Source organism: Gymnogyps californianus, chromosome 1 (assembly GCF_018139145.2).
Source record: "Gymnogyps californianus isolate 813 chromosome 1, ASM1813914v2, whole genome shotgun sequence".
In the NCBI taxonomy this organism is placed as follows: Eukaryota; Metazoa; Chordata; class Aves; order Accipitriformes; family Cathartidae; genus Gymnogyps; species Gymnogyps californianus.
In genome coordinates, this window is record NC_059471.1 from 7,713,537 (window position 1) to 7,736,620 (window position 23,084).

Below are 23,084 nucleotides of genomic sequence, written 5' to 3' on the forward strand. Positions count from 1 at the left end.
CGTGTGAGGTCTTGCCCAGCCGTGGAATGATTGTTCTCGTAAAGAGCACTTTTTCACCAAGACTTTGTTCTTACAAAGCAAGGACTGTTATATGCTATTCTAAATGCATGACAATCTGCTGCTATCCTCTTGCATATGTTTACCCTTCTATCAGTCTACGCTACAAAGAATTTACCATCTACCTAGCAAGATCAAATATGCAGATGAGATGCTAAACAAGCTGATGTACGTAGCTTAAATAGGGTAGTGAATAACATAGGAACTGCTTAACTGTGAGCCAGGCGATAGCAGCGGTTATAGTTTTGCTTTGACTGTGCAAGTCTACTGCCGTAGTCATTGCTGGGTGAAAGACTGGCTGTTGCCCAATTGCCCCTAGCAAAATTCTTGCTGTCACTCACCCCTTTTGGGACTCAGGGAGACTATGGGACTCCATGCCAAATATTTTAATAATCTTAATAATTATGCTTCTCTAGGCTTTTCATTTTCATTTTTCCCCCCATGCTCAGCATATAATTTGAAATTCCTGACAATCATGAGGTAGAGGGAAGCAATTTGTCAGCCTCCAGGCAGTGATAATTATTCATGGGGGAGCTAATTCAGGTGGTAACATTGCAGAGATCCAATTAAGGCTAAATTCTACATTTTGTCATTATGCCCTCAGCGTGAAGGGGTAAGGTAGCAGAGAAGGAAGGGAAAACTTAAATGTTAGCATGGATGGTCTTATTCTAGTGGGCAGCAACCACGTGAAGCACTAATTGGTACTGCTGCCAGAAAGAGCAAGGACTGAAAGGATATGGATCACTGTTACCAGTGATCTTGCTGTGGGCAAGGTCAGGTTGGAAGTGTCATGGTTTTCGATGCGTTTCTAACCTTCTCTGACCTCTCCAGCTTTGTGTTTACTTCTGGAGCTATTCCACCTGCAGTAGGTTTTTTCCAGACCAGACACAGAGTGACTTCATTGTCAAGAGCTTTGGTCAGCTCCCTGAATTTGCATTTTATGAAAAGCTACGGTGATTGGACATGTAGGGATAGATCCAAGCTTACTTTGCTTGAGGTAAGCCAGGAACCCAAAATGTGGGGAACGATGGTGCAAGAAGTCCAAGCCAGCAACCACAAGTCAATTCAGGTGTACACATAAAGGGCTAACACAGTGTCCTGAACAACTTACTGGTTTGAGCTGCAGCAACGCTCCATTACCCCTGTATCAGATTCAACCTGGTAAGCCCTGCTGAGAACTGAGGCTTATGAGCTTGCACACTGAGCCAAGCTAACATAGCTGTGCTGCATCTGGACTATCCTAGTTCTTCTATACGGTATTGCTCTGTGTGCACTGATGAGCCTGGTTTTCTGCTAGTTCATGAATTCTGGATGTGGTCTGTCTCACTAAGCCGATATGCCCTGGTGCTTCACTGCAGGAATCTTTGATGTCTTAGCTGCATATCTAAATATCACTTCCCAAACCATAAATGCAAAAACTGTTCTTTTATTCCAGAGTCGTTCCAAAAAATGCCCCAAACCTCTCAAGCAGAAAACCTCAAAAGCCTCAGTCACTTTCGTTAGCATAAATTTTTTGCAGTCAAACCCACACAATTGGCTGTGTCCAACTTATGAAGAGTCTGTTGGAGAGGCTCTGTATTTTGCATATTATTATAATGTGTTTGTAGTGCAGCAGCACCTGCAGCATTGTGCTAGGCACTGTTAGTTCAAATCATATACGCTAATTACAAAGGTAGCTTATGTCTACGTTAGGCACTAAGGAAAAAATAAATGTGGGTTCAGAAATGTGCTTGTTTTCAGAGACTGAAATTTTCACTTTATGGATAAACTCTTTACAGCCAGGGACCCATGTAAAAAATGTGAGATTTAGCATTTTTTTTGTATTCTTACAACTCAGGACATTTCTGTTTCAATGGATTATTTTGGTCAGCATGTGCAAGAGAACTACAGGCAAATTACCATATGTTGCAAATCTGTAGCTGTAATGCCAAGTTTATGATGCAGGTTTGCTGTTTTCCTTTCTTTGGGATGTAGTGATTTTGCTGTCCTTCACTGAGTACAAGCATAGTTATTTTTTAGCCAGAAAGCTTAATCAAAGTAAATAACTGTGTTCTAGGCAGCACAAGGAAATAAATTAAGGTCCATATAGGTTGTAATAATTGAAAATAAGTGTCATTATCTGCTCATAGAAACGCCAACAGAAAAGAGGGTGAGAAAAAGCAAAGCTCTGTAAACAGATTTGCCAGTGGATGTGGGGTTCATTGGATGCAAGGTTTTCTTCTTTGCCTTACAGTCTGTGATTTCCCCATCCAGCCCCTACTAAAATAGCATAGCATTTTTAATTGAGATATATAAAAGAAGTTATATTAAATGAAGTGAGGTAACATTTAATATGGGGATAATGGGTTGAATGTAGGACTAGAAGGAGTTGGCTGAAAGCAATTAAAAGTCACACTTAAGCAGTGTATACAACCACAGGAAAGCGATGAAGAATGATTTGTTCAGAAGAAATTGTGTAGTTCTTTCTTTGACATGATCTTTTGTCTGTGCATACTCTGGTGTTTCTGATTTTTATTATTTTTTTCTTTCTTTATCCCAGTCTGTCTTTCTGATGCCTCCCGGAATATTTCCCAGGAATTTCCTGAAAATTTTTTTTCAGTACTACCTGTTTCTTTTGTATCACAGACCCTATATCTCTGTTTGGGATGTTATCAGAAAGTCCCTGACACTAAAGGCAAACTATGAGACTTCAGGGGAGGACGGAGCAGTAGGAAATGCTGTTAACTCTTTTGGGAGCCCACATCCTCTTTGTCACTAAATCTCTCTGTTGAGGAAAAGAAGTACAGAAAGAGAGAGAATAGATATGAAACATAGCAAATTTTATTATTTATAATTTATTTGTTGGGGAAGGTGAATGAACTTAATTTGAATTCAATAACTGAAATGAGAGGCTAAAAAAATTTCTGCTATTATCCTTTTTAATTCATTGGAATTCAGCCATCAGCTCATGATTAATGAGAAAAGTAAACAAACCCATCATCAGCTAAATGCTATGCTATGTACATACCTACGGGGTTTTTTAGTGTTTCTTATGCAAAGTCATATCTTCCTTTTTGTCTTTTTGGCTCAAAGTTTTAAAATCTGCTCTTGTAATATTATATATTTGGTTGTCTCAAAATACATACGAGATTTGCTTTGTCCTTCTAGGTCCAGATCCATAGTCAAATTTTTCAGGCTACATGTGGTTACTATTGATATTCTTAGGAAATGCCAGATCATGTTATTTAACCCACAGGCCCACAGGAACATGACAGCCTTTTGAAGAGTTAAACATCAGAGAAGTACAGTCCTTTAAAAAGTTTGATGAATGCGAGCAGCCATTGAAACTTTAGTATAAAATTGCCAAACTTCGGAGGAAACTGAGAGCTTGAGCATGATGAAGGAAATGAACATTTTCTTGTTCATTTACTAGATGCCTCCTGAGCTTAAAGTACTTGTGCCAGATTTCTGAGGGTGAAAGTAGATACTTCAGTAATTGCTACTAAATGTACAAAGAAAAGGTTTTTGAGAATCATCTGGCATCCAAGGACTGCCTTCTTACAGTCTGTTGTTGATTTACAGATGAAAAATAATTTGATAAGCTTAGAATAAACAGCCATGGCACCTTTTAATCTTTATTCAAACCAGACAGCTTCTGAAATAATGTCTATAATTAAAAATTCCAGTTGTCCAAAGCCACACACAGGCGCTGTGGAGGTGTATCACTCTACAGAAACAACTCAAAAGCTTCACACACACCCCAGCCCTTTCATTGCCGCTTCACTGTTTAAAATCTGTTCAATACCATCGGTGACCAAACATCATTCCACCTAATCATGGCTACTTGTTGCCCTGTATAAAGGGGCTGGTTGAGCTTACTGAAATGCAGATATTTCAACTTCAGCACTACTTTCAAATATATCAGCACAATGCAAATTGTACAGTTGGCTGTAAAGGTGGGTGTGGAAATCAGAGCTGCGACAGGGCTGAGTTCCACTGTAATTTCAGAAAAAGAAGTGGTTCTGCAGCTGCCTTTTCACCAGCTGTCCAGGGGAGAACACTACAGTGGGAAATGTAACCAAGGGCAGAACCTCTTCCTGATAAGATGAGGAAGTTTAAGATCAATCTTTTTGTTCCAGCCCATGCTGCACTAATTATAAAAACTGTGCACAGTGCAAACAGGTACCTCTTAGTCCACTACGTTTTTGTCTTCTTCTAGCTGGAATTAGTGCTAAACATTTCATAGCTTTGATAGGTATGCGCTGTACAAACACAAAGCATTATGTGTTAAAGATGAGTGTGTTCTGGTTCATTTTTTATTGAGCCATGAGGAACAGAATCTGTCATAGCAACTTAGCAGCAGCTGAAAGGAAGTCAAGGTTGAGGTACGTTGGGTTGTTTACTCTAATTTCCAGGACAATGAATTCTCCATTAGGCGTTAGACACCTTTATAGACAAGATACCTTTATACACGTTTCCTGAACTACTTAGAAATCAGCATGATGCCATATCACTTAGAGAGACTTTGATTTTCAACAAATCACAGAAATTCTCACTTGGGAACTGTGCTGAGTTACAGTTGAAGTTTGGCTGAGGCAGTTTGCGAAGATTGAATCTGGCATCTGGGGCTGGTTTTATGTCATGTCTGTTACAGTCACCGAACCTCCATAGGCCGGTGGGCATCAGGTCAAGGCTCCATGGGCGAAATTCTCCTGGGAGGGCTGCACAACAGGTTAAGATGCACTCTGAAATCCTTATGAGAAATGCAGTTCTTGGAGGCCGTGGTAGTGAAATCTGAACACGTGATAACATCAGACAGGGTGATGGAAAGCTCTACTATGTAGATCTGGAAGCAGAAATGTGATAAAGATATAATTTCATCAGGGCTTTTCAGAGGGAGATACTGAGGGGACCAGAGAGAGAGGTCTGAAATGGTCATGCCTAAATACTCATTGCAAGGAGAGCGAATATATTTTTATTTTATATATATATATGTGTATATATAAAAAAAGAAAATCCAAATAGATATATGTTAGTGTTAAATATATCCTATATCCACATGTACATTGCAAACGTGTTCACTTAAGCTAGTTGCCTAGTATCTCTCTTGAGTCAGTGGAGTGCACTTGGCACTTTCAGAGTACAATTCATCTCATCCAGAAGTAGACATCTAAAATTGCTCAGGCGAATCATGCCCTAAAAATGTCTATTCCTCACAGTTGAGTGGAAGGAGCCTCAGGTGATTAGCTGAGATGTAAACATCTATATTAGAGACACTTCAAGTTGTGTGACCTGAATCCCACCCACACTGAATATCTTTCTCTTTCGCTTTCCCACATGCACACAGAGTATGCACATACATATCTTGAAGAAGCTGTAACATCAGGCTCTCTGGCTGTTGTCTGTGAGTGCTTCTGCTGTGTGTTTCAGTAAGACACTGCAACGTAGCTTTGAAACACTGACAGTCATGTTTAAATAGGCTGGTTTGTTCCCCATATTCTTATTCCCTAGGATTCCTTCTAAATTCATTTGCCACTTTTGTTAGCACTATTGAGGATCCACACATGTTCAGGGCATGGTCATCAAGCTGGATGAGTTTATGATTCCAGCTATGGCTTCACACTGTACATTTCCTTCAGGCTTCAGAGCACTGTAGGTCGATCTAGATTTCTGGAGAGTGAATGTGAGTGAGTTTGGCACCTAGGCATTATTGTTTGGTTTTGATGGGGAAATAGCTAGAGCTTACATAGCCATGCCTGTACTTTAATGGCATGATAGAAACTATTAGAATTCTCTTTACTGAACGGTAAGTAGAGGAAAGTGGAATTTCAGTACAGGTTGTTTACTTACCTCGGATTATTCCTAGGCAATTGAACAGTCCAAATTATAGCACAGAATGGAAACATGCATTCAGAAAATCTGTGATAAATGGCATACTACAGAAAGCTGGGGTTTATGATAGCGTTTAGCAGACATGTTTGGAAGTGGTCAGATAGGTACGCACATAACCTACGTTCATGAAATGGGCTGTTGCACTTGAAATGCCATTTCAGACTGGAAAATTGAAACCTGCTTGGGACGTTACTCATTTCACATGTCCTGATTAAGTATGAGTTTCTGAATATTCAAGTACTACTTTTTAGCTGTTCTTTCTCTGAATATAGAGTCTTCTCCAGATCCTGCTGGCACCAGTATTCTCACTGGCTTCAGTGAGAGCTCCTCAGATTCAGAACCAAGGAAATAGTGCAAATCTTTATTTTTCGAAGCAAGGAGGGTCACTCTGTGTGCTTGAGAGACCTTTTCCCCAGGTAGACGTTCAGGAGCTCAACAGTATAATTGAATAACTATTCACTCAGGTCTTTACTAATTATTAGAGACACTGAGGAACAGAGGATGAGGGATATGCTGGAATACAATAATCACCTAATACAATGGGCAATAAATCCAGTAGTTATTATTTATTACTTTGGAATTCATGCTTAGAGCAAAAGTATCTGGCTCACAGAACCTGTGATTATCTGTAAAATGAAGAAGGAAAATGACACCAACTCTTGTCTTTGGCAATGCAAATATAATGTTTTCTTATGAAACTCAGACTGTTTATGTGCTTAGAGGATCATTTTTTTGGCATTTATAAAAAGTACCATGTTCCTCATCCTGCTGCTAAGTACAGACTAAATGAGAAATTAAAAAATTCAACTAAAAATTGAAGAACAGGGAATATCTGGAGAGAGGCTGGTTTGGGTTTGGGGTTTTTTTTGAGGTGCCCTTTCACTGATGTCAGTGGGAGCTGCGAGCATTTCGCGTTTCTTTGTATTATACCCATGAAATTTTCATAGGTCCTTAACTGACGTGCCTTAACTAAGACACACAACGGTGTTGCCACTCTCAGCTGAAAGATGGATGTAAGAATTATTAATCTTGGAGTATTCACAATTCAAAGGCCTTCAGGCTTGTAGTTTGATGGCATTTTGGTGCTAAAAAACCCACCCTTAAATGTGATGCTATAAATATAACAATATGCCTCACCTATACCTTAGGACTGTGAAAATCGATATACTTGATATATCGTCAGTTGAAACTATTAGCCACCTCACAAGCTACTACAGTTTTTCCTAACACTTACTATATTTCTTATTCATCTGATATTTTTTTGCAGTGTTGATACTAATGAACAGTTAAGGAAAAATGAGGTTCGTTTGCAATTTTTAACAACATTTCACAGACAAAGAAGAAGCAGTTAATGGAGAGTGAAAACTGAACATGTAAACACATCAGTCAAAACAGTCTCATCTCTGCATCTGACACCAGCTCTCTCCTTCACATCTTCATGTTTATCATATCTGCTACTGTTAGGTACCTAGTATGAAATGAGTCCAACTGATTCCTTCCTGAGGCGCGGTGCGATGCACCGTTAGCTGCAGCATGAACTTAACAGCCCAGCAAGCCTTTTATCAAGGGATGATTCTCCAGTTGTGCCGAAAAGGGACAAAAAGCAGATTTATTTCTATCTGGTTGTGGCTTTGCAAATCATTGAATGCTTTGTGTTCAAGATTAAGAGCTAATGCACACGGTACTGAGCACCTCGAAGGACTGAGCCCCATGTGAGTAAACCGCAGACTACAGTAATCTCAGATAACAAGCTCTGCCTAAAGTTCAGAATATAAAACAGAATATAAAGCAGCTCCTTATCAAAGCCATTCTTGGCTAATTCATCTTATCTTTACATTATCAGTAAAACTTGTTAGATATGAAATAACTGCCTGAGACCTGAAATCATGTCCTCAGTGCTGAATTATTAATGCCTGCTGAAACAGCTTTTCTATTAGCTTCAGTAGGAGTAAGTAGTACATACTTCTGGCCATTTTCGTTATTGTTCTGTTTCATAAGTTATTGAAATAATGTCCCAGAACAGGTAATGTGCTTGACATGTGACGTCTGCTCTAAAGAAGCAGCACACCTTTTTCCTTTCTTAAGAGATGTTTTAATAGGTTTTCATTGCACATATATTCTGCTTTCCAGTTCCCTAGTGGGACTGCCTGCTTTCTGGTTCAGAGCTTCATCCGGCAGGAAGGTCTCAGCTAGAATAATTTCCAAGCCAGAAGATAATGATGAAGAACTTGGCCACGTGTGGGAATAGGATTTGTTTGAAATTTCTATAACCAAGACAGTCACAGTTTCAGACAGCCTCATTTCTAAGCAGAGACTCAGAACATGATCCGTCGGCGCAGAGGGGGAAAGTGACAATGAAGATAAACTGTCTGTGGCTTAAAATGGCTGAAAGTGAGTCAGCAAAACATGCATTTAAGCTGTGTCTGTTCTATGTGAAAAAGCAGTCTTATCCAACAAACGGTTTCTTATGATGTTTCCATGTCAACAGCTATAATAGGACACCGTCAGTTTGTGCAGTTCTCAGCTGGAAAAGTATAAGACAGTAAGTTAGACCATGAACGTAGAGAACAAAACCCATTGAAATAAAAGCTTGTGGGAATACAGTCAAAAGTTGGAAATCTAAATATGTGCACTGGCACAGGGCAAGCTAGCAGAGGCTTTTAGCACAGTGGGCAGTGTGAGAGAAAGAGGTAAGACTGCTTGGCCCCTATTAGAGTTTTCTACCTGAAATCTTATATGGAAAAGTTATAAAGACACTGTAGAAAAGGCTCTTCAAATTAGCTGCATTGGAACAAAGCTGAGAACAGTGTTGAAACAGGACATAACCCTGCTGAAAAGGGCAGTAGGAATTCCCATTTGAAGTGCCTTCCAATAAAGATAAATGAGGAGGATCTTTCGTTTCACCGCAAGGAAGTCCATCTATGAGAAGGGAGCCCCACGAAGTTAAGTGATGAGGCTGAGTGGGACCAGTAGGCTTTGCTGACCCTTTTATTTCTCATTAGAAATAGAAATGACTGTACTAACTCTACAGTGAGCCTGGGAAGGATGTGGGGAATTGCCTACCAGAGTTGGGGATCATAGGGAGCTCCTCAGCAACTCCATTTGGCCATTCCCTTACACCCCACTCTTGTAACAGGAAACAAAGTCCTGAAACAGAAAGACCAGATCCTCCCAGGCCTCACTGGCATCATGTTGAATAGATCCTGGTTTAGATGCAGCTAGTTTGCTAAGTTTGCTGTGAGTGGTGGTTGTGTGGCGCTGGTCAATAGGGGAAGCTGGCGTCCAAGGGAACCCAGCTCAGCATGGGGGTACCGGCCCCAGCAGGCTGCTGTGCAAGTGCAGGGCTTGCACTGCTTGCCCTGTCTCTGTCCCTCTTGCACACCAGCCTTGGCAGGTGGGATTTGATCCTCTCTGAATGTGCCTCATATTGAGAGCAAACGGAGTAAAAAAAGATTTCAGAGATTAGTGTATATCTGTGTGTATATATGTATATATACATGTGTGTGTGTGTACATCTGCATTCTACTATGTCTCCAACTTCATCTCTTGTGAAGACTCTGATTGTGGGTCATGCTTCTCTTACAAGTACTTATTCTAATAGCTTTATCTACAAATGTAGCAAATAAAAGAAGACTAACAGAGTTGTCTGGTGAAGTTTGCCAGATGTTCCTCACTAAACAGGAATTATATTAATGAAACATTTACCCACTTTCCATAAATTCTATTTCTTTTTCTTATGCTTTTCAACTGACCTTGCAGGCAACCCCATTCCTTCACCCAATATATGGTGCTGCTATGATTATCAACACACCTACTAGCACCACATAATACCTACTGCTATACAAACCACTGCTTACAGAGAAGGCAATAGTGTGTTGCTATTTCTGCTCCCACATCTTCCTCCTAGTTGTTCAAAAGGGTCCTGGCATAGTGGGCAGCAGCTGAAAGCTTTATGGAAAAATAGGACAGAAGCAGTTGCTTGACAGAATACAATGATTTTTTTTTTTTTTTGTAACCTCATATTTCTAACCACTTAGATTTTAGTTATGCCAGGTTGGAATAGTTTTTACCTTGGCGTGCTGCTAATGATACGTGTCCTTTCCATTTCCAAGAAGTATCAATATTCCTTTCTTTCTGGGAGCCATAAAGGTCTGTAATTTTCCCTTTTAAAAAGCACTATCTCTGCAGACACGCTTTCTCTTCTTGATGTCCTTGAGACATTATAGAATCCAGGTAGAGGTTGCAGTGACTGACTGTTGTAATTACTCCTTTCTGCAGAGACTGTAAGACAATTTCTACAGATAAGGATCACAGGTTATCAGTCACAAAAAGGAAGCACAGCCTAATGGCCATCAAGCAGTATTTTGCCACTTTCTTGCAGATGGTTCAAGATGATACAAAGCCACAGTTCAGTTCTTTTGGGTGTTCCCCTCTGTACCCAGCCAGTCAGATTTTGTTTGTCTGTCAAGATCCGTGTTGCTGAGAATACTTCAGGAACTATTCTTGTACAAGAAGTAAAGTTTAGATTTGAAAAATATCTATGGTTTCTTCAAGTATTTCTGTATAAGGAAACAGATATCTATGTGAACTCATCTTGAAAACAGATTAACTGAGACTAAACAGAATCAAAACCATTTTCAGTAGCACTGCAGGAAACATGGTAGAAGTTCCTAACATGGTTTGCAGTTTCAAAATGCAATCACCCCTTCAGTATAAGCATTGAAAGTGATTTTGTCCTTTCTATACTGGCAGTCAGAGCATTGCCACATCCATGGGGAGCTATTGCGACAAGAAGGCTCTGCTGCAGGGAGAAGCTGTGAATGTAATGTCCTGTGAGATGCCCTGGAAAGTACATTCGCTCTCTGAGTTATTCTGCCCCGGTGTCTCATCCAGACATGACACTACAGACAGATTTTTGTGACAACCACTTATTATTAATTTAATAGCAAATTTATCACATTATTAAATAACTTAGATTTTAATACTATGTATGGTTGTTGTTTAGCACTCTAGTGTCTGGTCCTCACTTCACACCTGCCCTTCTTTACAGAAAAAAGGATGAGCTACACTGGCATTAGTCAGAACTAGGTTCCTAAAGGCTCTCCTAGAGTTATGAGGAATGGCATGATTTCAGTGCACGGCACTTCTTCAGATCTGATTCACATGGGTTTCATTCTGGCTAAAGTTAACCCCAACTAAAGTGCAATTAGAGTCATCAGTCTCTACCCTGGTTTCAAGTCAGAATCATGAGATGTTCCAGGAGTAAAAAGCAGAATTCTCCTTTCATCATTGATATTTGCATGTGGATTCATCTTGAAAGTCTCGTGAACTTTAGCAGATCTTTCAGCAAAACTGAACTGGACCTGAATTTTCTTGTTAAGTCTTGGAGATCTAATAATCTTATACTTTAATAATTAATTAGAATATCAGTAAGAAAAAAAAAAACGAATTAATGGAAGTGGACCCTTAGACACTGCATATCAATTTCTGTGTTGGGCTTACTATCCAGCCGTGTCTAGTGGTTACTGCTAGAAGATGACGGGTCAGTTTGGAGTTCACAGCTCACAACATCTCCTGATGCAAGTGCAGTAACCACAGGCATCAGCACAGGTTATAAACTTCCATGCACAACAGAAATGAAGCCTGGCAGCCAGGCAAGTTTTGCTGGTTTTGTGGCAAATAACTCTTCTTTCACGTAAATCTGATCTCATTCAGCAAATGCCTGAGAATTTATTTCAATATCTGAATGATATGTTGCCTTTCTGCATAGGCCAATAAGTATGATTTTATTATAGCTACTGTGTTAATGTAATCATCTTTTATTTTCTTGATGCTTTCAGGATTCTGTATTTTTAAAGATTCTTCTAGTTTAATTTCATTTATATCATTGTTTGCTGCTAAAATTCAGAAAATGGTTAAACAGAACATCATTAGAAATACAGAGATTTCTTTTAAATTTCTTGTCCTCAGTAATCAATTTATCTGCATTTGTCCATCTGCTGGACAAGTAGTAGACAGGTATTCAGTTAGCGGTAGTTGCCTATAGGCTCCCTTTAACAATATTAAAACAATTTTAAAAGTTTGGATAAAATTCAAAACTATTTGGATAGTTTTGCCTTTAAGGAGGATTGCAGCAGCTTTAGCTGCAAGAAATCTGGGGAAAAAAATGTAAAAGAAATAACAATCAGCAGACAGGGTATTTTTCTCACTGAAAGTATGAAATAATAGTGAATTTGACTGAATTAATGACTTGAAAATTATCCAGCTGAATGCAAGGACCATTGCTGAATTTAGAGCCTGTAGAAGATGAGGTTGTTTTCCTCTTAATAGAGTGTGAAAGAGTTGTATGGTAGGTGCTTCTTAAGCTACTTAATTGTATTTTTTCTGTATTGCCATCTCAAAGCCATCAGGCACTGGACAGACATAAGAATATATTCCTTTTTAAAGTGGGCAGTGTGCAGAAGGGTCAAAGTTTCCTTTCCCTAAACTTTTTAATTGCTATAATTTCTTTGGTTCAGTGCAGCAGCTCTTAATTTGCATTAAGATGAGTGAAAGGAAAATCCCTACTTCGTTAGTTGGGGTTTTTAAGAAAGGACACTTCAATTATGCTCAGGTTTCAATGCTGCTTTTTTAGGAACTTTTATAAAAGTATTAAGTCACTAGAGTTGCACTTCTAGTGTTCCATCTATGGAAGCGCACTACACACCCCAGCACATTACACGAAAGACTTGCATTCGTTTTTCTACCAGTTGCCTTGGGTTCTAAATGTATTCTAGAGCTGCAGGGGACATCAAATTGAAATGGGATTTTGTTATGTTTGGGAAGAGCAGACAGATAAGTATATGGAATAAGGGAAATATTCTAAATGTGTTTATTAAACATTCAGTAATAATTATGTCTTCTACAAACAGCAGTAAAACCCATCTGCAGTCAGTATAACTAATGGTTAATGTGGTGTGAATCAAGGAGTCATATGCCATCATAACTCAAACAAAAATCTTAGTACTAACAAGAATTTTCCTCCAAGTTACTGTTTAGAAGTGCTCTGCCTGTTTAAAGAACACAAAGAATTTTCCATCCTATCCGAGCTCTTCCTCCAGCAAGATAAGTGGTATCATTCTGGAATTAAGGAGCTCAGATTCTGCATTGATTTAGGACCTAAAAATACACAGTTATATTGTTAGAGAGATATGTAGTGATGCTGAAGCACTAAGATGAGCTGTTTGTTCATTTTAGGACACCTGCTTACAGTTATTGGAGATAAATAGATTTTAAATAGATCATCTGAGACTCTTTAAGTCACAGAACTCTGAAGAGTCTGAGGTCAAACTTTATCCAGAATTTCTGAATTAGATGTGTGAAAAGAGGTTGGATTTTTTTATTGCAGCCAAAATGGAAAAGGAGACTCACCAGAGACAGTTTTTCTAATGGGATCAGAAGAGTACTTCTAATGCTTAAGTTTCAGGTCAATATGACCTAGGGTGTGGTTGTAGTTATGATGTGTCATAAACAAGAAAACCCCGACAGGTCTAAGAAAAGGATAATCCAATCTCTTGCTCCCTAACTTCTGTCATATTATTAAGGTACTGGAACCACAAATCATGAAGAAACCACGTTGACTCCGATAAACTCCGTTGAAAACACATCACCATATCCTTTCCTTTGAAAGCATATCACATATCTGGCCTTTTATCCATTTCTGTTATGAGAGGCAGAACAAAGAAAAGTAAAACTCTATGGAGTTTTCAGTGCTATTATTTCTCTGCAGAGCTGTTCCAGAAATGAGCTGATAGCAGTCCAAGCTGTTGGAATCTGATCTGTCTCTACCCTTAGTCTAGAGGTATAGCCTTCTAAGTCAAGGACTTTGTCTTTTCAGTCAGCAAAAAGGGAATATTTATTGTAATTGTGACTTTATTACATACCAAAAAAGCTACACCCACGAGAGAGACTCAGGAGTGCTGAGATGTGGGCAAAAACAACACTTGTGCTCTCTTTGAGTATTGCTAGAAAGTAGACTTGCTGACATTTAGGTCAAATACTTCAGTAAGATTCTCTCTGGGTGATATTTATACCAGAAGCTTTACAATCTCTTGAAGTCAAACACTGGATATGTTTTTCTTGATGTGCTTTACCTCTACTCACACTGTGTACACGATAATAGGACTTTATGGGGTAAAGATCTTTTAAAAAATCAGCTATGCAGACTATTCTTGGAAGAATGAAATACCAACAGAAGTAATTTAGTCTAATGAGATCTGATGAGGAATGCTTGTATGAAAATATAAATACTTTTTAAATAATCATGATAGTCTGGAACTGAAAGATTCTGTATTTCTGTGAATTATTTTTTCCCAGTGTGTGTGTACAGAGTAATCTAATCATCCCCAATTACAAGAATAATTGAAACTTTGTTTGAGCTGATTAACTAATTTTAGAATTTATTTTCTGATTTCTTAGCATTTTTCACTGATAAAGGCAGCCATCTATTAGGCAGGCTAAAGTTTCCTCTGCCAATATTTTGTTTGACATAGATTTCCCTAATGGCTGATTAATTGGTAATTGTGCTTGGTAAAATAAAAAATTAGATGTTTATAGTTTTGGGTTGCTGAGCAGTCGTGCTCTGTAGAAGGAGGCTGTTCTTTACATTTGCTGAAGGCCTGTGAAACTGTACCTCATGCTTTAATGGAGGAAGAGCATTTACAGTTTGACTCCAGTGCATTTGCAGCTTAAAATTACAATAATTGAATAATTATGATGGCCTCAGTCATCCTGCTTCTCCTATGAGCAAGAGAAGATAATGTTAGAAGGATGTATTTCCTGTTTCCATTCCCTTCTAGGCCCCTGATGGGAATACCTTGTCTCCTGGGGTGGAAATGGCTCCTATTCCCATTACACAAGGGTTAAATGCCTCCTGGAGCACAAGTCCCCAAAACAGACATGGAACAAGGAGGCGGCTTCCCACAGTGAGGAATGAACATTCTTGTGGATAGTGCCTGTATATTAAAGGATGGTAGACTGCTAAACTTGCCTGGAAAACTTCCACATAGTCACCACTACAGACATCTAATAATGGATAGTCCTATGGTTAGATCAATAGTCTTAGATTTAGAAAGCTGGAGTTTGTTTTCCTTCTCTACCAGGCCATTCCCATGATGCCCTGGGGCATTTCAGTTGGGTCAGGCACAAGCAATAACCCTCCAGCAACTTTGCTGCCAGGGCAGCACGCCTAGCTTGTCATCCTCCAGGACTCCCAGGGCCTGCAGAGCTGCTCCCCAGGGTGTCAGTCCCCGACCCATGACAATAAGGTGGTTAGTCTGTTCCAGGTGCAGGACTTTGCACTTGTCCTTCTTGAATTTCACAAGGTTCCTGTTGGCCCCATTCACCAGCCTGCCTTGGTCACTCTGGATGTCAGCCCTGCTCTCAAGTATATCAGCTGGACCCAGTGTAGTGCTGTCTGCTTACTTGATGAGAGTGCACATCTCACCTCCTCCAGGTCATTGATAAAGATGTTATACATGACAGGTATAGACCCCAGGACAGACATCCCAGGATAGACCCCTGTGATACCTTACTTCATACTGTCCTCCAGGTAGAGTACAACTCATTAACCACAACCCTCTGAGGCTGATATCTGGCCAGTCTTTTACCCAACAAGTTGCCCACCCATTCAGACCATAATGCCCTAGCTTGGATACAAGAATACTTCGGGATACAGGAAACAAAAGTCTTGTTAAGGTCGAGGTAAATGACATCCACGGTTCACTTTCATCCACAAACACAGTCATTTTATCCTAGATAGCCATCAGGTTGCCCAGGCATGATTTACCCATGGTCAGTCCATGCTCACTGTTCCCAGTCCTCTTTTTCTCCTTCATGTGCTCAGAAATGTGATCCAAATGGACTTGCTCCTTGACTTTCTTAGGCACAAAAGGAAGGCTGACTGGCTTGTAGTTCCTCAAATCATTTAGCCTTTTTTTGAAGATGGGTTTGACATTTCCGGTCATCAGGGACTGCCTCTGATCTCCACAATCTTTCAAAGATGACAGAGGCCTGGCTGTGACATCGGCCAGTTCTCTCCATCCCCTTGGACACAGCTCGTCAGGTCCCATGAACTTGCACGGGCCAAGTTCAGTCCTCAGCCACTGCTGGACATTCTTATTCCTGAACCCCATCTCCAAGCACAGCACACTGGGAGACCTTGTTGGTGAAGACTGAGACAAGGTAGGCATTGAGCTGCTCAGCCTTATCTGTGTCTGCTGTCACTAAATCGTCCACCCCATTCCGCAATGGACTCACATTTCCTTTGTTCAGCCGTTTACTGCCAATGTAGGTGTAAAAGCTCTTGTTGTCCTTGATACCTCTGGCAAGCCTCAACTTAAGCAGAGCTCTGGCTTTCCTGAAACCATCCCTTACATGCCTGGATAACATTTCTAAATTCCTCATTTGTAGCCTGTCTCTGCATCCACCCCTGTATACTGCATTTTTGCATATAACACAGGGTGCCAATGATCAAGGATCACACAGTAGTATCTGCCTAGTAGCTCAAATTTTAAAAAAAGTTCAAGTTGCATCTTTCTTTTACTCATGTTTTATCTGTTCTTTATACATTAAATCATGGTCTTCTGCAAGTTATTTTCCATCATGCCTTTTTTATGCTCTAATTGGTTAACATACATGAAATATACATATGAGCTGAAATGATTAACATCACTCTGTTCTGTTCTTGCTCTATCCGTCTCTTAAATGCTATATTTGGATGGTTCCCGGTCTCCACATCCTTCTCCATAGTGTAACGCAGGTACCTTGTGTAGATTTCCATTAGTCCTTTGATGAACTACAGGCATCTTGCTCATTAATCCGTTATCTAAAAGCTCATCAGTCACACTTTTCAGCTCTTCATTACTTCAATAGCACAGCTACAGTCATTATGTTTCACATCTTTCAACCCTTCACAGCCGTGCTTTTGTGTCTGTCTGGAACTCAGAGTGAAGTGGATGGGATTTTGGCTGTCTAGGACTCAGGCTGTAATGCACAAACCTAGAGGATGTTCACTGTGATTATAGTTATAGGCATCTATTATTTTTGGGGGTTGAGTGAGAGGCAAATTAGTGAGACTCCACTGTTCAGCAGTTGTTCCCCAGGGTAGTGTTTTGAAATTATAGTCCATCCCTTGATATACATTTCCACTCTTGCAGTCCAGTTGTGTATTTCAAATGAATTTTTCTAGCTTAATTTGGATTCAGTCCTTGCTAGGTTTCAGAAAGAATGGGATTACACTCCTCTAAAAGATTACTCCATTCAGGTCCTTGCATCAATATGCAAATAGAATGGTAATTGAAAAAATACACCTTTATCAATGATGTATTTTAGTAGTCTAAGAATTCTGCTCAGTTGAATAACATCACAATTCACTTTGATATAACAAAAGCATCACTATAAATTCTCATCCATTCAATAATCTGGCCATTTTCTCAAATTTCATAAGACATCAGTTAAACCATAATTAAACCATCATGAATGCCTTCTGCTTCCAGTCTGTCTTCTTCTCAAACAAATCACCCCTCATAATTAATTAAGTGGGATGAGGTAAACAGAAGAATTCTAACTACTTGAAAACATATTTCTGCACCTAATACAACCATACAAATAATGCCGTTTCAACAGCATTCCTTTCAGATTCATGTTAACTGGAAATGAAGAAATGCTCAAATTGTAGCAAGGCATGGTAGTGTGACAGTCCCCATGTTTTAATGTTCTGATTTTTTCAGGCTCTCCCAAACCTTTGTAATAACATAAATCTTTTCATTGCTATCACATCACTCCTACCTTATTTTAAATCCTATTCTCATCCTTGTCCTTACGCTATGTAGGCAGAAGGTAATCTCATTTTATTTGGTAAACCTCTAGGTTTTGTTTAGTAAAACTCAGGGATGAGCTGCTCCTCTTAGTGACAGGGAGCAAAGTGAGCTTTGAGATAATCCCATTTGGTGACAGTCTGTGAAGGAGGTTAATGCATTTTTTGTAGGACTTTCCCAGTACTTGGTTTATTGTGTTTGCAGCAAATACTGTTCTTTACCTCTTTTATCTCTTAAGGGAAAGCTATGAGACTTCTTTCCAAGACACCATTTTTAAAGTGATGTATTCATTTATTTTCATTGATATCACTGCACAGTGTTTAAGGAATTGATGTTGCCATTCAGCAACATGGCACACTCCTGTTCTCCCTCAAGTCAATACAAAATGGGTCAGACCTTGAACCACCACTCTCCATACTGAACAGTTTTCAGTGTCACTCAAGGAGAATGGACTTCTTGGTCAAAGTAGAGAATTTAGCAGCCTGTATAAAAATCATTATTGCTGATTGATGGGGGAGAAACTTGTTAAAAGCATTTTCCAAGGTGGCTAGTAGGAGTAAGCAATCCTCAGACAGCAGGGTGAGGATGCAGAGGCAGTGAGCATAGCTGACTCAAATATTACCTGTAGAACTGATAGAAGTACATGCAACTTTCAGGCCATATTACGAGCTACAGGAGCCCAGCTTTGACACCACAACATCTCATAAAACATGGTCTATAGAGGGTGATCCAAGGTGCCTCATGTAGTTACATAAATTCTGCTTACAGTTAACGGAAGTGTTGAGTAGGGAATTCAGTTTTGCTGTGCTAAGCAGCGAGTTTCACCAAACTTAATGGAGCTCCCTTACAGAGCACGGCAACACCTTAGGGGTGGGTTAGGTTCAATCACTCTGCCCTGGATTTGTCTTAAAGAAAAACTAAATGCTGGAATATGTCTGAATTCTCACTCTTGCCGAAAGCCTCGCTTCAGTCTCTGTATTAGGTACTAACTCTTCTACGAATTTGAGACCAAAGTTGTACAAGTGAGGATAGGCACTTTACTGAGCAGCAATGTCTGTTTAAAATGTAAGAGGAAGAGATGGTGGTGGTGATGGTGTTCCTTACCAAGAAGATGGGAGTTCTGGCTTTGAATCCCTTCAGTCTGCTGAGGGAACTGCATTTGTATCTCCCACTTCCTCAGTCAATGGTGTGGCAAAATCTTGAATTTCCCATACTCAAGTAAGTCTCTAACCACTAGACTACTAGAAAAAGGTAAATATCGTAGCTGCATTTTTGAATGGGAATAGCCGTTCCTATTGTGGTTTTTCTGCATTCACTTTTGTAAATGTTTGTTAGGCATATTCGAAGCATAGTGAGATTGACCCCTTTAGGGTTTAAATGCAATCTGGATATTTCTCTGCTTTAAATGTGAATTCCATAAATATTTAAATGAGAGAGAGAGACATCCAGCTTCTCATAAATATGTGAGAGCAGATGTAGTCTAAAATACTTTGTCTGCTGAAGGGAGTAGGAACTCTGAATTTTGCAGTAAGGCCTTGGTGCTTAAAATCCATCTAAGTCCATTTTAGGCATTAAAAATAGTCAGGCTGAATCTTATTCTCAGCTTTGAGTAACCTATCAGTCTCCGGAATGTTTTGTCATAGACTGTATTCAATACCCTTTTACCTTACTGTACTTCAAGAGACTATCAAAGAGGTAAGATTAGAAATGGTTCTGATTTTCAGGATCATCTGAAGCTTTCTGAATAGTGATCATCAAGAAAGTCCAAGGCAATTACAATCAATCGTGGTCATAGCTGTATCTAAAACAAATCACATGCCAGCCTGGAATTTTATGCTGCTGTAGAGCTCTCAGAGCTGCCATTTTCTCCCAAAGAAACCCTTAAACTAGCAGGCCATTTTAAAGACAATATCAATGATTAGCAAAGAAAATATCATAGTTAATTTGTGAGCCACATTCACATTAATGAATTCATTTCACTCCAAAATAGGAATTCCAGCTGCTGCAATGTGGTATGTTAGATATGGCTTTGTCTCACCAACAAAACTATATTATTTCTAAAAATATGTTACTGTGGTACAATTCTTTGAGTATGACTATGTAATCCAGATAATCTAGCAGCCCAGTTTGCACCCAGGGCCTTGATCGCTCACACTGTACTGCTCGTTTACTCCCAAGCTCTCTTTTGGAGCAAACTAACTAGTTCCCTTCAAGACCAAATGTGGATAGGTTATATTTAGGACAGTTCGCTCCAGAGATTTCTTTGGGCAGCATGGATAAGACATCACAGGGTTTGGTTCCCTTTGCATGACACAGTCTTTCAGACTTTCACTCCTAAGAGATCCCCATACACCCTCATGCTACTTGTTCAGGACATGCAACAATATTCTGGTGTCATGCTATAAAACATGGTCTGTGAGGCTACGACACACTGTTCACATTACTTCAGCCACTTTGAAGAGGAAGAATACCACATTCATAAACTAACTATTTCTCAGGGCCACAGGACGTGGCATGGGCTCAAAGCAGCTCTGAGCCCAGTGCTAAGCAGTGTGGATCGTATGCGCTAGAGAGGATTAGCCTTGGACAGTGAGGTTGCAAACCAGTTGGCAGTACTGAGCACTCTCTGGTGCAGATATGTCTAGCTGTGTAAATGTAGTCTAATAACAAAGCATCTGCATCCTTTCATAATTAGTTCTTTTAGGAAAAGTGTCCGGATTCAAAAAGATCTTCAAGACAAACGTCTCAGTTTAGAGGAAATTTGGTAGACAGTGAAACCATACATCTGGGTTATGTTGATTCAGAAACATCAGGGTATTTTTACATAGATGTCAAAAGTTATAAGAGCTGGTTTCTCCCCCCCCAATATAATTATTTCACATATCCCAACACTTTCTGTTCAATCTCTGTCTTGTGAGGGCCAGTTTCATGGCATTTGTAGTAAAGATGTACTGTTGTTTCTAATCTTGCTTCTCTTTAAAATTCTGCAGACATTGCAAAAGACCCAGCAGCTGTTGCTTTAAAATGCAGATAAGTAGGACACTATGCCACTCGCGGGTGCCATCATTACAGACCCATGTTACTGTTTTCTGTCAGCTAGAAGTTAATCACTTCATTTTTTACCCTGTCAATCATTTAGCAAGAGACAAGAACAAAGATATCCTTAGGGAATACATGGCATCTTTTTTCTCCAAGGCATTTTTTGCATGAACATTATGATGATATTTCTCTTATTTAGTTTATTATGAGGTGTAAGCATATAAAAATATTCCTTAAAACATTTCTTTAGATGTTGCTGCTTCAGCATTTATTTAACATCCAATTTAATAGTTTATTTTCCCTAGAAATGCAAACATTTTTACTAATTAGGTTTGAGAAACAGTTTCTGGGAAATTACTCTTCTGCTCATATCTTTACCCAAAGGCAAAAGGACCTAGATTTGTAGTAAGAGATTTTCTCCAAAAATGAGGAATACTTGGATTAACTGCAAAAAGAAATATGGTGCTGTATGAGGACATTAAATGTATTCAACAGTTTGGTTAAAATCCTAATATTACTGTGCTAGGTTAGAAAGATGTGCATGCATCCACTATCTTGTAAACCTAAACATACATAGTTTTTTTTTTTAATTACTGTATGCACTAAGTCTTGTACCAGGAAAATTCTGTAACAAAAAAAAAAATAAAAAATGTAGCTTTGCATGAAAACAATGAATCAGTCAGTAAAATTTGTGTTTCAGGAAGATTTTTCAGTGCCCTTAAATCTGTGATGTGTGTTTTCAATTCTTGTATTCAGTGTAATCGTGCAACACTATTCAATAGTGGTAAACCAAAAGATTATCTGAAATAATATTCTATAAATTGATTTAAATTATTTTGATTTAAAATCCTTAGTAACTGTGCCAAGACTTTCAGATAAAAATTAAGTGCACCATCCCTTTAAATCTAGCCAGCAGAAGAAAGGAAAAGGGCACTGTCTGAAAGAAATGTTTTGATAATAACATAAAAATAGTCATATCTGTCTCTCAATTAGTGTTTTTCATCTCTCTCAGCTTTCTCTGAAGGAAGAACTAGGTGAAGAAACAGAGATATAGACAGTGACTTACATAGCCTGAAGAAAATCGTTGGCCCTAGGAGTGAGTCCCAGCTCACATAAACATAAACATAACATAACATGACATAAACATAAAAATTGACTTTCAAGCAGGTTGTCACAAGCCAAATGGCTACTGTTTCAAGTTATATGGATCAAACCCAAGCCCCAGTGGTGTAGGGTGAATGTCTGAAGGTGAACATGACCACCGAACTCAGTTGGACCAAAGATCTTTCCCACCCATTATTCTATCTCAACTAGTATCTGATAGCAGATCTTCTGAGACTATAAAAATAGCCCTTGATGGATTTTTCTCTTCTTTGGAAGAATATTTTTAGGCCCATTTAAATTTTCAGACTCTACAACATCCACTGGTTAACTGCATACTGTATATTATTTGTTAGTGGTTAAATTACGATTCCCTCTATTTCTTGTATTGTGAGAAGCGTGAATAAGTGTCCCCTATTCCCTCTTCCCTGAAATTCTTAATTTCATTAACTTTTATTATACTCTTTACTTGGTCATCTTTTTTAAAGCTGAGAAGGCTTAGTCTATATAATCTGCCCCTGTGAGAAAATTGCCCTTATTGGCCTCTCTGGTCCTTCTCTGCCTTTTCCAGGTCCTCTTCGGGATGAGGGGTTTGGGACTGTCTGTAGTAGAGATGTGTGGGTGTCTGTATCATGGTATAATAACAATGATTTCCGTTTCGGTCTTTATTGATTTCCTTAAATTGTACATACAAATCTGCCTTTTTTACTACTGCCAAGCATTGAATTCATGTTTTTCTAGAAAAATATGTGAAGTCTCCAGCATTTCTTCCCTCAGATGTAATTGCTTAGCTAGTGTATATCAGTACGTACATTTACAAAGGACTGATATTCCCCATGCCTCCCTTTGCATTTATTGACATTGAATTTCATCAAGTATTTTATCATCAAGTCACCGGACATTTTGAAATCCTTTTGCAAGTCTTCTCAGTCAATTTTCGGCTTTGCTACCCTTGATACTTCAGTGTCTTCAGTAAATACTATTGCCTCATTTTTCACCACCTTTTCTAGATCACTTATGGGAATTCCTCTGTTGTGAAAATAAAACCTTCTTTGTTAACCTTTGTTTCCTATCCTTTAAACATTTACTAATCCTTCACTCCTAGACCACTGTATCTTTTATATTTTATGATCTTTTGGTGAGGAGGTCTGTCATAAGCTT

General features: G+C 39.1%; 1 protein-coding gene across 8 annotated transcripts in view; it reads left to right on the forward strand.

Annotated features, from left to right (window-relative positions):
• Window positions 1-23,084, forward strand: part of DLG2 (discs large MAGUK scaffold protein 2) — a 1,037,179-nt gene that overhangs the window by 941,957 nt on the left and 72,138 nt on the right. The gene's annotated exons all lie outside the window — the stretch shown is intronic.